This window comes from Gorilla gorilla, chromosome 2, assembly GCF_029281585.2.
Source record: "Gorilla gorilla gorilla isolate KB3781 chromosome 2, NHGRI_mGorGor1-v2.1_pri, whole genome shotgun sequence".
NCBI lineage: Eukaryota > Metazoa > Chordata > Mammalia > Primates > Hominidae > Gorilla > Gorilla gorilla.
The window spans coordinates 83,127,981-83,144,368 of NC_086017.1; the positions used below are offsets into that span (position 1 = coordinate 83,127,981).

The 16,388-nt window shown below is 38.8% G+C and overlaps 1 non-coding gene across 1 annotated transcript; it reads right to left on the reverse strand.

Annotated features, from left to right (window-relative positions):
- Nucleotides 1-4,531: 4,531 nt before the first annotated feature.
- LOC115934093 (U6 spliceosomal RNA) lies at nt 4,532-4,639 on the reverse strand. Its single transcript, XR_004069941.1, has one exon. It is a non-coding gene; the product is annotated as a U6 spliceosomal RNA (small nuclear RNA).
- Nucleotides 4,640-16,388: the final 11,749 nt, after the last annotated feature.

Consider the following 16,388-nt stretch of genomic DNA (forward strand, 5'->3'; position numbering starts at 1 on the left):
ATGGCTGAGTAAGGAAGTCAGTTAATTCTTTCTTCCAAAAATGGGAACAATGGACAAAAACAGCCCTTTCAGTGTTCTGGAAATTAATGAATGGCATACAACAATCTGAGAAGCATTCATGCTTAAACAACTGCTGAAATTCAGGTAAGAACAGTGGTAGTCTGTAGTGTTCTGGTCTGGAATAGAGTTGCTCCCCTTCTCTGCTCAGTTGGGTTGGCGTGTGCTGCTACAGTCAAAGGGACGCTGTATTAGCATTTTCAGAGGAACAGCCACACACATACACACACAGAGCCATATTCTATTGGTTATTTTTGTATATTTAGGTATCAGTGTATATCTAGAATGAGATTTATGATAAGGAGCTGGCTTACACAAGTATAGAGGTTAGGAAATTCTATGATTTGCTATCTGCAAGCTCCAGACCCAGGAAAGTCAGTGCTTCAACTTGAAGTCCTGGGAGCCATGGCTGATGGTGTAGATCCCAGTCAGCATCTGAAGGCCCGAGAATAAGGAGCACTGTAGGCAGGAGATATTGATGTCTCAGCTTAAGCCATCAGATAGAGTGAAATTCAACCTTCTGCCTTTTTGTTCTATTCAGGCCTTTGGTGGATTGGATGACACCCACTACTTTGGGGAGAGTCATCTCCTCTACTCAGTTCACCAATTCAGATGCTAATCTTTTCCAGAAACACCCTCACAGACATACATTGAAGTAATATTTTACCAGGTATCTGGGCATCCCATGGCCAAGTCAAGTTGACACATGAAACTGACCATCACAGAGGCCTGCTTGATTTGGAACAGTGGGTGATGCAGTGGTGTTATTTGTGAAAGTGATGATCTTGGTGGCCAGCAAGTGGGAGAGGGCAAATAGCTCTAGTAGCCTGAGTTTTCATTCATGTTTGGGGTAAGATGTTCATGGCTGAGGCTGTGCACATTCACAGTAGAGACAGGAGAGAGCCTAAGCTATTCATGTACTCCTGGCCAACCCTGAAACTTTGCACATATCCACAGACTCAAAAGGGCCTAGCAGGAAGTAAAAGTAGGAATAGATTTGAGAATAGCCTAAAGTTTGAATGTCTACTCCTACTCTCTACCATAATCAGAGGATAGTAGATGCGCTGGTTCAGATATTGGAGCACAATCTCTTTCCAACTATTAGCTGACTACTAAGCTGTACTCATGCAGGAGCAACTCAAACCTGAGCAGGGACATCAGTGACTATATACTAAAGTTTATAAGTTTGGTATATAGTTTCTAAGTATATAAGTTTCTAAGTTTCTGTTTCTAAGTAATTAAAACAGACAAAACAGCAACAATAAAGCCATCAGAGGGGGAAAATCAGAATCCAGAGTTGTTACCACCTATTATCTAAAATGTTCAGTTTTCAACAAAATATTATGAGACATGCAAAGAAACAGGAAAGTATTTTTAGAAGGAAACACAGTTAATAGAAACTGTCTCTCAGTGTCCCCAGAGGTTGGATTTAGTGCTCAAAAATTTCAAAGAAGCTATTATAAATACACTCAAAGAACTAAAGGAAACCATGTTTAAAGAATTAAAGGAAGGTATGACATCAATGAATCCACGAATAGGGAGTCTCGATAATGGGACAGCAATTACCAAAAAGAGTCACATGGAAATTCTCAAGTTGAGTGTAATAAATAAAATGAATAATTCACTGGAGGGGCTCAATAGCAGATTCAAGATGTCAGAAGAAAGGATCAGTGAACTTAAAAATAGATCAATAAAAATTAATGAGAGAAAACAAGAATAAAGAAAATATGAACAGAGCCTCAGAGAACATGGAACATTAAATATACTGACATATATTTAGAATGAAATTAATGAAAGTCCCAAAATAAAGAATACAGAGAAGGGGTTGGAAAAGATATTTGAATGAGTCATGACTGAAAACTTGCAAAATTGATTTTATTTATTTTTAAATTTTTTGTGGGTACATAGTAGGTGTTTATGGGTACATGAAATGTTTTGATACAGGTGTGCAAAGTGAAATAAACACATCATGGAAGATGGGGTATCTATCCTCCCAAGCATTTATCCTTTGAGTTACAAACAATCCAATTACATTCTTTAAGTTATTTAAAAAATGAACAATTAAGTTATTATTTTATTATTATTATTGTGAGGCAGGATTTTACTCTGTCATGCAGGCTGGAGTCTAGTGGTAAATTTTTGTTCACTGTAACCTTCGCCTCCCAGGCTCAAGTGATCCCCCCACCTCAGCTTCCTAAGTAGCTGAGACCACAGGAACATGCCACCACATCCTACTACTTTTTGTATTTTTTGTAGAAATGAGGTTTCTCCATGGTGGCCAGGTTGGTCTTGAACTCCCAGGCTCAAGTGATCTGCCTGCCTTGGCCTCCCAAAGTGCTGGGATTACAGGTGTGAGCATCTGTGCCTGACCAATTAAATTATTATTGACTATAGTCACCCTATTGTACCATCAAATAGTAGGTCTTATTCATTTTTTCTATTTTTTTTGTACCCATTAACCATGCCCACCTCTTGCTTCAGTTACCCACTACCCTTCCCAGCCTCTGGTAACAACCATCCTTCTACTCTTTATGTCCATGAGTTTAGTTGTTTTGATTTTAGATCCCACAAATAAATAAAAACATACAATGTTTGTCTTTCTGTGCCTGGCTTATTTCACTTAACATAATGATCTCCATTTCCATCCATGTTGTTGCACATGACTAGATCTCATTCTTTTTATGGCTGAATAGTAGATGTACCATTGTATAGATGTACCATGTTTTCTTTATCCACTCATCTGTTGATGAACACTTGGGTTGCTTCCAGATATTCGCTATTGATTCTTCCAATCCATGAACTTGGAATATTTTTTCATTTTTTGGTGTCCTCTTCAATTCTTTCATCAGTATCTTATAGTTTTCATTATAGAGATCTTTAACTTCATTGGTTAGTTCCTAGGTATTTTATTTTATGTGTGGCTATTGTAAAAGGGATTGCTTTTTAAATTTCTTTTTCACATTGTTCACTGTTGGCATATACAAATGCTACTGATTTTTGTAGGTTGACTTTGTATCCTGCAACTTTACTAAATGTGTTTAACAGTTCTAATAGATTTCCTCTGGAAGCTTTAGGTTTTTCCAAATATAAGATTATATCATCTACAAGCATAGGTAATTTTACTTCTTCATTTCCAATTTGCATGCCTTTTATGTCTTTCTCTTGCCTGATTGCTCTAGCTAAGACTACCATTACTCTGTTGAATAACAGTGGTGACAGTGGGCATCCTTGTCATGCTCCAGATCTTAGAGGAAAGGCTTTCAGTTTTTCCTTGTTCAGTATGATACTAGCTGTGAAATCTGTCATATATGGCTTTGATTATGTTGAGGTGTGTTTCTTCTATCCCCAGTTTTTTGAGAGTTTTTTTTTTTTTTTTTTTTTTTGAGACGGAGTCTCACTGTGTCACCCAGTCTGGAGTGCAGTGACGCCATCTCGGCTCACTGCAAGCTCTGCCTCCCAGGTTCACGCCATTCTCCTGCTTCAGCCTCCCGAGTAGCTGGGACTACAGGCCCCCCGCCACCACGCCCGGCTAATTTTGTTTTTGTGTTTTTAGTAGAGATGGGGTTTCACCGTGTTAACCAGGACGGTCTTGATCTCCTGACCTCTTGATCCACCTGCCTTGGCCTCCCAAAGTGCTGGGATTACAGGCGTGAGCCACTGCGCCCAGCCTTTTGAGAGTTTTTATCAGGAAGGGATGTTGAATTTTTATCAAATGGCTTTTCAGCATCAATTGAAATCATCACATGATTTTTATCCTTCATTTTCTTGATATAATGTATCAGATTGATTGATTTAAGCATGTTGAATCACCTTTGCATCCCAGGGATAAATCCCACTTGGTCTTGACAAATGATCTCTCTAACGTATCATTGAATTTAGTTCGCTAGTATTTTGTTGAGGATTTTTGCATCAATATTCATCAGATATATTGGCCTGTAGTCTTTGTCATTGTTGTTGTTTTTTGAGACGTAGTCTCTGTCGCCCAGGCTGGAGTGCACTGGTGCAATCTTGGCTCACTGCAACCTCTGCCTCCCAGGTTCAAGGATTCTCCTGCCTCAGCCTCCTGAGTAGGTGGGATTACAGGCCCGTGCCACCACACCTGGCTAATTTTTTCGTATTTTTAGTAGAGATGGGGTTTTACCATGTTGGCCAGGCTGGTCTCGAACTCCTGACCTCAGGTGATCCACCCGCCTCAGCCTCCCAAAGTGCTGAGATTACAGATGTGAGCCACTGTGAGCCACCGTGAGCCACCGTGCATGGCTAGTTTTCATTTTTTTGATGTGTCTTTGTCTGGTTTTGTATCAGGGTAATACTGGGCTCAGATTGAGTTTGGAAGTACTCCTTCCTCCTCTATTTTTTGGAATAGTTTGAGTAGGATAGCTATTAATTCTTCTTTAAACCTTTGGTAAAATTTAGAAGTGAAACCATCAGGTCTTGGGCTTTTCTTGACTGGGAGATTTTTTTTTATGGCTTCAAAAATATGGAACACTTCACGAATTTGTGTGTCGTCCTTGCATAGGGGCCATGCTAATCTTCCCTGTATCATCCCAAATTTTAGTATATGTGCTACTGAAGTGAGCACCCAAATTTGATTTTAAAAACTCACATCTAACCCGTTAACAAATCCCAACTAGAATGAAGACAAGATTGTCATCTAGACACAGTACAGCCAAACTCTTGAAAGTGAAAGGCAGAAAAACTTAAGAATAACAAGAAAAAAGTGACTTATTACAAACATGAGAACACCAATGTGATTGATGGCTGGCGTCTCATCTGAAACAATGACAACCAGAAGGCAGGGGGATGGCATAGTCAGAGTGCTAAAAGGAAAGAAAAAATACTCCACTGTATATCTAAGAATTTATATCCAGAAAAACTACCCTTCAAAAATAAAGGCAATAAAGACATTTCAAAATAAACAAAGGTTGAGAGAATTTGTTGTTTGCAGAACCGACTGTCAATAAATACTAAAGGAATCCTTCAGGTTGAAAGGGCAGGACACTAGACATAACTTGAATCCACAGAAGAAATATAAAGCACCAGAAGTGATATATACACTAATATAAGAAACTTTACAAATATATATTTCTTTTATATATATTTTATATATTCTCTTAATCTCTTTGAAAGAAAGATAAAACAGTAATTTGAACACACACAAGGAGAATGAAATGAAGCTATTATGCTGGAGCAAAGTTTGTATATTTTATTAGAATTAGGTTGTATTCGTCTGAAATAGATTGCAGTAAGTTAAGATTCATGTTGTAATCTCTAGAGCAGCCACTAAGAAGATAATAAAAAATTAAAATAGTTAACAGAGGAATTAAAATGATACATGAAAAACCATTCATTTAGTTCAACAGAAGGCTGTCAAGGAAAAACAGAGGAATTAAAAAGAAAATAAACACACACAAAACAAATACAATGGCAAATGTAAAACTGGCCGTATCAGTAGTTCACTTTAACTAGGAATGATCTAAATTCCCCAATAAAGGCAGAGACTGTCAAGCTAGATTTTTTTTTAAAGCATGACAATGTCTTAAATATAAAACAAAGCACACAATTGCCAAAAGAAATTCATAAATGGGGTTTAATCAAAATTAAAAACATTTGTGTTTCAGAGGACACCATTAGGAAAATGAAAAGACAAGCCACAGGCTGAGATAAAATGTTCACAAATCATATATCCAATGAAGGTCTTGTTTACAAAATATATGAAGAACTCTTATCATTCAATAATAAGACAATCCAATTAAAAAATAGACAACAATTTGAATGCACAATCAACAAAGAAAATAGATAAATGGCTGATAAACATATATAAAAAGATGTTCAACATCTTGGCCAGGAGCGGTGGCTCATGCCTGTAATCCCAGCACTTTGGGAGGCTGAGGTGGGCGGATCACGAGTTCAGGAGATTGAGACCATCCTGGTTAACACGGTGAAACCCCGTCTCTACTAAAAATACAAAAAAAATGAGCTGGGCCTAGTGGCACGTGCCTGTAGTCCCAGCTGCTCAGGAGGCTGAGGCAGGAAAATGGCGTGAACCTGGGAGGTGGAGCTTGCAGTGAGCTGAGATCACGCCACTGCACTCCAGCCTGGGCGACAGAGTGAGACTCTGTCTCAGTAAATAAATAAATAAATAAATAAATAAATAAATAAATAAAGATGTTCAACATCTTAATCGTTACCAAAATTCAAATTAAAACACATCCTTAGAATGGCTATAATCAAAAAGACAGACAATCCTAAATGTTAGCAATATGTGGAGAAATAAAGTATCATACATTGCTGATGGGAATGTAGAATGGTGAAGCCTCTTGGGAACATAGTTTGGAAGTTTCTTAAATGTTGAAAATAATTTACTATATCACCCAGCAATTCTACTCATAGGAATATACTCGAAAGAAATGAAAAGTTACGTCCACACAAAGTCATGTACACATAACAGCATTATTCATAACAGCCCCAAACAGGAAAAATCCAAATGTCCATCCTGGTAGATGGATAAGCGAAATGTGGTCTATTCATGCAATGGAATACTATTAAGAAATTAAAAGGAACCTATACATGCTACAACATGAATAATCCTCAAACACATTTTGCTAAGTGAAAGAAGCCAGATGCAAAAGACCAGATGTTGTACAATTCCATTCATATGAAGTGTTCAGAAAAGACACATTTAGTAGAGAACAATGGTTGCCTAGGGCTGGCAAAGAAAATGGGGATTGAGTGCACATAGAAATGGGGGAACTTGTGGGGGTAATGAATTGGTTTTATAATACGTAAATTATATCTCAATAAGGCTTTTGTAAAAATATTAAATCATAAAATATTGAATTATTTTAAGAGTTTCATTAAAAAATTCAGGTAAATGCTTCCAATGTTTGGGTTTCTGAACATCTTTACTCTATGGTCAGATATGAGAGAAGCTTTTCGAAATGAGTATCTGTAATACTTTTCTTAATTTTACTTTGGACCTATAGTTCATACATACACAGAACTATACCATGAATCCATTTTCCCAATCATTCAGCTTTGTGAGATGTTATTGGTGCAAAAATCTCCTGATGAATAAGTACCTTCCTTTAGGGACGTGCCCTGTTAAATGCCAACTAGCTCATATTTTTTATAGTGCTATTTAGGGGAAATACTTTCAAAATACATTAATATATAGCCTTCCTTCATAGTATGTTGTTAGACTATAAATACATTCTTCCTTATAATCTGCATGCTATATCACATGCCCTCATCCAACGGTGTTTGGCAGGTAGCAGTGTATGATCTGCTGACAAGTGTTGCTGTGTGTATCATACAGTAAAAGCTTTCAGCCCATGAGTATTCTCCCATGTTATTTTGAGTTGAGTCTGTTCAGCCACCTGTGTTTATTCATCCACAGACTTTCTACCATTGTGTGCTGCTGATGTGACTTATAATGGTATCAGAGGCACACAAGTGATAGTACGGGGCTTACTCCAGAGAATCAATGAGAGAGCCTCCAGTTAGATGTAGATGCAAGACTTGCATTTAGTTAAGAATGGTCGATGTGCTTGCAGGGAAATGCTTGAGGAAATGCAGTCAAAGTCGGCAGACACTTGGAGACAGGTAGGAGTCTTTTGACCTTATCATGAACAAACCTTGCCCGCCAGGATGAGTGATCAACAGTTAAATGATGGACTTCTGGGAAAAAAATCTCTAGCTTGAGAAAGTTATATCTTCAAGAACTGAAGAAAATGGAAGTTACTGCGTGATTCAGGAACGTATCCCCATGGGGATTTTCTAGAACAGCTCCATATAGCACATTCAGGTAGTGTCCCTGTGTCTGACAAAGCCTTCCAACTGTCACCCCTGCTGAATGACTGAGGGTGGGGACAGCGTGCTTATATTTTACAAAATGAGCACCCAGTGTTTCTGTCTTCAGGGACGCTGTCCTGGCCTCCTTGTGCTAAGTCTTGCCCTTTGTACAGTGGGTACTCCACGTTGAAATTGGAGTGATCTTTTAAAATGACTGTTATGATAGTGTGTTTCCCTGCTCTAAACCTATGAAACGCCCCCATTGCCCTTAGGATAATAGCCAAACTCAACAGTAGGGCCTGCACTGCTCTACCTGCCCATCTTACCTCATTGTTCACTACTCCTTGCTCCTCCAATTCCAGCCTTTTTTACATGTGGCTCCCCCTGCTTGAATCACCTTGGTACTGACCCCACACTCATCCCACTGCTCTTACACACACACACACACACACACACCTGCAGACACGCAGGGTAACTCTTCCTCATTTTTCTGCCTCCCCTGATTGCTCAACAGTGTTACAAACCTCTGTTAAGTGCTCCTTTAGTATTTCCTGCATCCTGTTTTCTTGCACTTACCACACTTACAGCAGGCACTGCTAATTGCCTTCCCAACACCCATTCTACATTTTTTCCTTGTTAGTAGAGCCCTGATTTTTCTCAGAGTAACAATGTGCTCAGTTAAAAAATACTTAACCTGGCCGGGCGCGGTGGCTCACGCCTGTAATCCCAGCACTTTGGGAGGCCGAGGTGGGCGGATCACGAGGTCAGGAGATCGAGACCACGGTGAAACCCCATCTCTACTAAAAATACAAAAAATTAGCCGGGCGCAGTGGCGGGCGCCTGTAGTCCCAGCTACTCGGGAGGCTGAGGCAGGAGAATGGCGTGAACCCGGGAGGCGGAGCTTGCAGTGAGCCGAGATTGCACCACTGCACTCCAGCCTGGGCGACAGAGCGAGACTCCGTCTCAAAAAAAAAAAAAAAAAAAAAAATACTTAACCTTCCCAGACTCCCTTGCAGCTGTGTGTGGTCATATGACCTAGTTATAGCCAATGACATGTAAGGGAAGCCTACTGGATCAAATGTCCAGAAAGTCATTGTCTCCATTTAAAGCAGAAGCAGGCTCAACTAGTCTGTACATTGTTTTGCCTTTGTCCTTCACATTGTCTCCTCTGCCCATTTAGAATTTGGATTTGAGCCTTAAGGAGCAGCAGACATCTTAGGAAATCAGAAATGAAGGCAAACACCAAGGATGGCAGAGCAGGAAAATTGAAGGGACTTGTGGTCTTAGCAACAATAGGAAGCTGCCTTAACTGTCTGGGGCTGTCTACCCGTGGATTTCTGTCTCTCTCTTTTTTTTAAATAATTTTTATTTGTTTTTATTTTTACTGAGACAGAGCCTTGCTCTGTCGCTCAGGCTGGAGTGCAGTGGTGTACTCATAGCTGACTGTGGCCTCTAAGTCCCAGGCTCAAGCCATCCTCCTACCTCAGCCTCCCCAGTAGCTGGGACTACAGGCACTCCTGGCTGGATTTCTTTTTACACGGACATGTTTCTGTTAAATTCCTATTTTATTATTGTGTTATAAGGGGCTGAACACATTCCTAACTAATCTAGTACAACTTTTTAACTGGCTGTTTACTTAACTGACTTTATTTCTGATGAGTGGTATTCCCAGTGACTGGAATAGTACTCGACAGGAAATTGGTGTTTAGTAAAAGTTTGCTGAATAAATAATTGGTTGGATAAATAAATCAAGGTGAAAATGTATGGATTTCCATGATTTATATTTATTCTCCTTAGGCATGTTTCCCATCTGAGGGGTGGGAGGGAGGTGTCTCGATATCCCATAAGAATTTTTGATATACTTTTTAGAGCAAGGTTTCTCAACCTGGGCTTAATGGACATCTGGGGCCAGATAGTTCTTCATCATGAGTGAGGGAATGTGCTCTGCGATGTTCGATGTCTAGCAGCATCTTTGGTCACTACCTACTAGATTCCAGTACCGCTCCTGCCCCTCTCCATTTGTGACAAACAATAATGTGTCCAGAGATTGCCAGGTGTCTCCTGGGTGGTAAAATTGCTCCTGGATGAGAACTACTGTTCTAGAGAAGAGATTCTGAAGTTGAGTTCTATGAACTATTGGGTAGGATATGTATGTGTCCACCCCCTAAAATAATGTGAAACTGTTGTTATGTATACATGCATTGCTCTGGGGAGAGTGCCTACAACTTTCATTATATTCTCAAGGAGGTCAATGGCTCAGCCAGGTTAAGAGCCATTGCTCTAGAATTTTCAAGCTGTTTTTCAACTATTCACCATGTTTCCCTTTAACCTCCTATACACCTTGAGCTTAATAGGCAGAGAGGCTGATTAAGAGCACTGCTTAACGACTATGCAAGTTTTAATCAAGTGTTCAAGTCTAACAAACTAGAATTGCTATGAGGCCCACAAAACAAGCCTTTTGATATTTTGGAGAGCTGCTATAAATATGGAAATTGAGGATGCTATTCTTGTGCCTTATAACCTAACAATCAATCCACTTAACAAAGGAGAATCAAATTGCAGTTTTGAAACTCTAAATGCAGTAGTAATTGGATGAAAAGTACGAAGAGAAACTCTCATAAACATATGACTTAAAAATGGTCTCAAGTGAATATATACCGGCAGGAAAATTTGAATTATAAAAAAGAAATAAGATGGATGTAAGCCTGACTGAACTGAATTTAATGGTCGATGTTCTCACTTACTTAATCACATAATGCCACTACTTGGGACTCTATATTACTGAAGCAAATCATTTGTTGCATCCAAAGGGAGCCATAATAATGCAAAGTGTGCCATGAAATACCCAATTAAATTATTTTAACACGTTGGAGATTGTGGGCCAGTGCACGTGTCCTAGTCATCCCTCAGCCTGACAGTCTGTAGGGTCTGATCTGTGTTTAATATCTGGTTTATATTTCTCCACTCTGGCGTGTGTGTGTGTGTGTGTGTGTTTGTGCGTGCGCATATGCACATGTACGGAGGTATTTACTGCTCAGCTCTAGCTCAGAAGATGTTTGAGTACAGCACAGCTGGGAATATAAGAAATAAAAATAATCTATAAATAAGACAGTCACTTCCCCGAGCACTCCTAGGGGAAGCTGGGAACACGGCATAAGTGGAACTCGGAAATGAGGTTTCCTGAACTTTCTACCATGGCAGAAGCTTATTGCAGTGAATCTGCCACGGACATGTATCTTGCTAAGTGATAAAATAAAGTTGTCTGCTGGAAACAAATATTTCAGTTGCTTGCATTGGTTTGAGGGATGGATGGGGGAGAACGTACAAAACTCCCCTTTTCACCTATAAATTATCTTAATTCTAGTTATTCTATACTACAACTAAGGATGTATGTAGATAAACCACATATAGTTTAAATATATATTTTCTGAATATAAAAGTCATATGTATTTATTATAGAAAAATATAAAAAAGAAAATGAGAATTTTCTAGGACATTACCACCAAAAGACAACCACTCAATATATTTCCTTTTCATGTGTGCCAGAATCTAAAAAACTTAAAACTTTTTTTTATTAATACAGAAAGCTGTGATAATAGCATGCAACGCTTGGGTACAGAGATAGTAACTGCTCGTTTTTGAATATAAATGTTCCTGTTTATTCTCCCCAAAGACTCTTGCATACATACATATATGTAAATGAGATGTTGTCCACCTAATATTCTATCATGGATATCTTTCTAAGCCAATAGTCAGGTCTATGTTGCACAGCAAAGCTTTATTGTTTTCATATAAAAAAGCCTGTTGGCTGGGTGCGGTGGCTCATGCCTGTAGTCCCAGCACTTTGGGAGGACAAGGTGGGCGGATCACTTGAGGTCAGGAGTTTTGAGACCAGCCTGGCCAACATGGTGAAACCCCATCTCTACTAAAAATACAAAAATTAGCCATGTGTGTTGGCAGGTGCCTGTAATCCCAGCCACTAGGGAGGCTGAGGCAGGAGAATCGCTTGAACCTGGGAGGCAGAGGTTGCAGTGAGCTGAGACGGCGCCACTGCACTCCAGCGTGGGCGACAGAGAGAGACCCCATCTCAAAAAAAAAAAAAAAAAGAAAAAGAAAAAAAGCCTGCTGGGGGAGGTGGGAAGAGAGGGGACATGTAGATAGGTTCAGAAAAGAGAATAATAATACCTCAGGCCCACCGTTCACATTAACATGGTGCACATTGAAAAACACATATATGTCCATTTATTGGATTTTACAGAAATGGGATTCGACTTAACTATTCTAGAGAGCCAGCTGTCATGTGCTGTGTGCTTTTTGTGCAAATTATAAAAAGGCACCCTCTTCCTGGTGTATACAGCTCTCATCTGCCTCCCTGGGTTTGTGCAAGATTCAAGCTGTTCAAATATAGGCGGCACCTCTGCTGTTTCATAATTTGATCTTTTCAGTTAGCAATGTGTGGAAGACATCTATTATCATATATGGAGGTACTACTACTGCCACCACCGTATCCACATCACTACTACAAGAGGGAACACTTAATTATAGTGCTTATCGCACTCTAGGTACTGTTCTGAGAGTTTTAGAAGTCTTTAAACAACTATGTAGTAGGTACTATTATTTCTCCATTTCATAGATGGGGAGAAATGAGACATACAGAAATTAAGTCACTTGTCCAAAATCATCCAGCTAGTGAGTAGCAGGACTAGGATTTGAACGTGGACAGTCTGGTTTCTGAGTCTGTGTTTTTAACTACTCTGCAATTCTAATTAATCTCTTGTTGGCAATGTCTTTTTTTTTTCCCTTTTAAAACAATGTTGCAGTGAACATTTTTCCTTAGGATAATTTTCTACTTAGTTTTAATTTAATAAACACTATTAAATAACACCAAATGCCTGACACTGCTCTAAGCACTTTATAAAAATTAATTCACTTAATTCTCATAACAATGCTAGGAGTCAGGATTTATTACAAACTTCATACTGTACGTGAGCCACAGAGAGGGTAACCAGAATAAATGTCAGAGCTGGGATTACAGTCTGGGCACTTTGACTACAGGGTCTTTCCTTAACCATCAACTTATACAGCTTCTTCCTGTCTTCAAGAAGCAAGGAAGCATCATGGACCATAATTTGGATATAAAACTACCAGGTTGCATGGCAGAAAGAGTATACCAACATATATATATTCTCTTTTGTTTCAGTGATCTTTGTCTATGCACATCAAAATATAATTAAAATTATACTGAATACCCAAATTTATCCAATAATTAATTTCCTTATTAAAAATAATTTAGAAACTAAGATAAAATTAAATTTCTAATGATAAACCATCCAGAGATAATCATTAATATTTGCAATAGGCTTTACAGTATTTTTTATGGAAGTATAAATATACACACATTAAATATAAAATTGCTATGCTTCTTGCAATGAAAATGATTTTTGACATTAAATAGACTTTACAACTATAGATCTTTTTATTGCAACAGTGAATTATAAAGGTGAATTACAGTATATTTAACAAGCCAATTATTAAAACAGGTTACTTCCAGGTTTAGGTTTTTGCTGGAAAAAACAGTGATGAACCTCTTCATACATTATTCTTGGTGTGACTTTCTATTAAGGTAGATTCCTGGAAGAGAAATAATTAGGTCAAAGACTATAAATATTTTAGGGCTTTAGAGATATAACTTTTAGTTAGCTTGCAACATAGTCATTTTTTCTAATTTACTAAAAACTATTCACAAGTACCATTTTACTCTTTGAATAATATGCAGGTATACAGTTACTGTACCTTACTTAACCATTTTGCTCCAGTTTGATGACTTCTATTTAGAGTGCTGTTAATAATTTAAAGTTAATATCCCATTTTGATAACTATTAATACCTTATACCTCCTTTAATGTATTTTTTAGGCAGTATTTGAATCATTGATAATTTTAGGAATAAAAAATCGTTTTGATTTTGAAAAATTATTTCCCAGTCTGAAAATTTTCCTTTAGCATTTCTTGGAGTTCAGGTCTGATGGTGACAAATTCTTTTAATTTCCTTACATCTGAAAATGTTTTTATTTTGTCTTCAAATTTTTTTTCTTAGTATGTATGCCAAAGTGAATACTTGTCTTCATTCTTGAAAGATATTTTAGTTGGATATAGAACTTTCTTTGGACAGTTAGGTTTGTGTGTGTGTGTGTGTGTGTGTGTGTGTGCGCCTGTGTTTTAAATTCAGGACTTTACAGTTGTTGTTCCACTGTCTTCTGGTCTCCACAGTTGCTGATGAGGAGTCTGTGATAATGTTGCTCCCTTGTATGTAATGTGTCATTTTCCTCTGGCTGCTTTCAAGATTTTCTCTTTACTTTTGGCTCTCAGCAGTTTGGTTATGATGTGATAGGCATAATTTTCTTTGTATTTATGCTGCTTGAGATTTGCTTAGTTTTGTAAAGATGTAAATATATAATTTTAACCAAATGAGGGAAAATTTGAATTTTATATATTAAAATATTTTTCTACCCATCTCTTTCTTTCTCTCTCTTTCCCTCCCTCTCTCTTATTTCCTTCTAAGACTATAATTATACAAAAGCTAGACAATATGTTATCATCCCAAAGTTCTCTGAGGCTCTGTATATTTTTCTTTAGATTTGATAATTTCTTTTGATCTATCTTAAATTTCACAAAGTCTTTCCTCTGCCATCTCCATTTTCTGTTAAGCCCCTGTACTGACTTCTATTTTTATTTTATTTATTTACTTTTTTTGAGACAGGCCGGAGTGCAGTGGCACATTCTTGGCTCACTGCAACCTCCACCTCCTGGGTTCAAGTGATTCTTGTGCCTCAGCATCCCAAGTAGCTGTGATTACAGGAGGACACCATCATGCTTGGCTTATTTTTGTATTTTTAGTAGAGATGGGGTTTTGCCATGTTGGACAGGCTGTTCTTGAACTCCTGACCTCAAGTGATCTGCCTGCCTCGGCCTCCCAAAGTGTAGAGATTACAGGCGTGAGCCACTGCACTTGGCCTATGCTTACTTTTAATGTTGCAATTTTCAGTTAGAGGATTTCCATTTGGTTCTTTTAAAATTTTTAAATTTATTTTGTATTTATTTTTGAGACAGGGTCTTACTCTGTCCCCAGGCTGGAGTGCAGTGGTACGATCATTGTTCACTGCAGCCTCAATCTCCCAGACTCAAGCAATCCTGCCTCAGCTTCTTGAGTAGCTGGGATTACAGGCATGTGCCCCACACCTGGTTATTTTTTTTTTAAATAGAGATTAAGTCGCGCTATGTTGCCAAGGCTGGTTTCAGACCCCTGGCCTCAAGAGATCCTCCTGTCTTGGCCTCCCAAAGTGCTGGGATTACAGGCGTGAGCCACCATGCTTGGTGTTGGTTCTTTTTGTTAAAAATAATTTCCATTTTTCTTCTCATTCATTATAAGCAAAATTTTCTTTACTTCATTGGCAATAGTTAGAATAGCTGCTTCAAATTCTTTTTCAATTCCAACATCTGGGTCATCTCAGGATTGGTTTCCATTTATTGTCTCTACTCTTGAGACTGGATCACAGTTTCTGATTCTTTACCTGAGTAACTTTGGATTGTATCCTGGATACACATTAGACACCATCATATTCCTCTGAAGAGCATTGGTGTTTTTGTTTTATCAAGTCATTAACTTGGTTGAACTAAAATTATAAACTCTGGGCCAGGTGTGGTGGCTCACGCCTGCAATTCCAGCACTTTGGGAGGCCGAGGCTGGTGGATCACGAGGTCAGGAGTTCAAGACCACCCTGGACAATATGGTGAAACCCCATCTGTACTAAAAATACAAAAATTAGCCAGGTGTGGTGGCACGTGCCTGTACTCCCAGCTACTTGGGAGGCTGAGGCAGAAGAATCACTTGAACCTGGGAGGCAGAGGTTGCAGTGAGCCGAGATGGTGCCACTGCACTCCAGCCTGGGTGACAGAGTGAGACTGCTCAAAATAAAAAAACGAAAAGAAAAAAACCACTCTGTCTTTTGAGCAGCAGCTCAAATCTCAGTTCAATTCTGCATCCTTGTCTAGGCTATTTCAAAATCTGCTCTGTGCATACTTAGTTCACAGGTCAGACACACACTTGGGTAGTGTACATATGCAGAAATTGGAATTCTCCCTTTTGGCTTTCTCTTCTCAAAAATTCTCTCCTTACTTTCTAGTGGCTGTGATGGCCCCAGACCGTTCTCCTGTTCTTCAGGTCAGAAAAATCATAATTCCTCTTGCAGGGTTTTATGTACTCCATGTGGAGCTGACTAACTTGCCTTCAGGCTTAAAGCCATAGAGACTGTGGCACGATCATAGCTCACCACAGCCTCAATCTCCCAGGTTCAGGCAATCCTCCTGCCTCAGCCTCCTGAATAGCTGGGACTTAAGGCACACACCACCACACCTGGCTAATTGTTTTGAGTTTTAATAGAGATGAGGTCTTGCTATGTTGCCCAGGCTCATTTTATGCCTTTCTTTTCTTCCAGGTTTTGACTATCCTCCTGAACGTCTGTTTTTATTCACTCTCCAG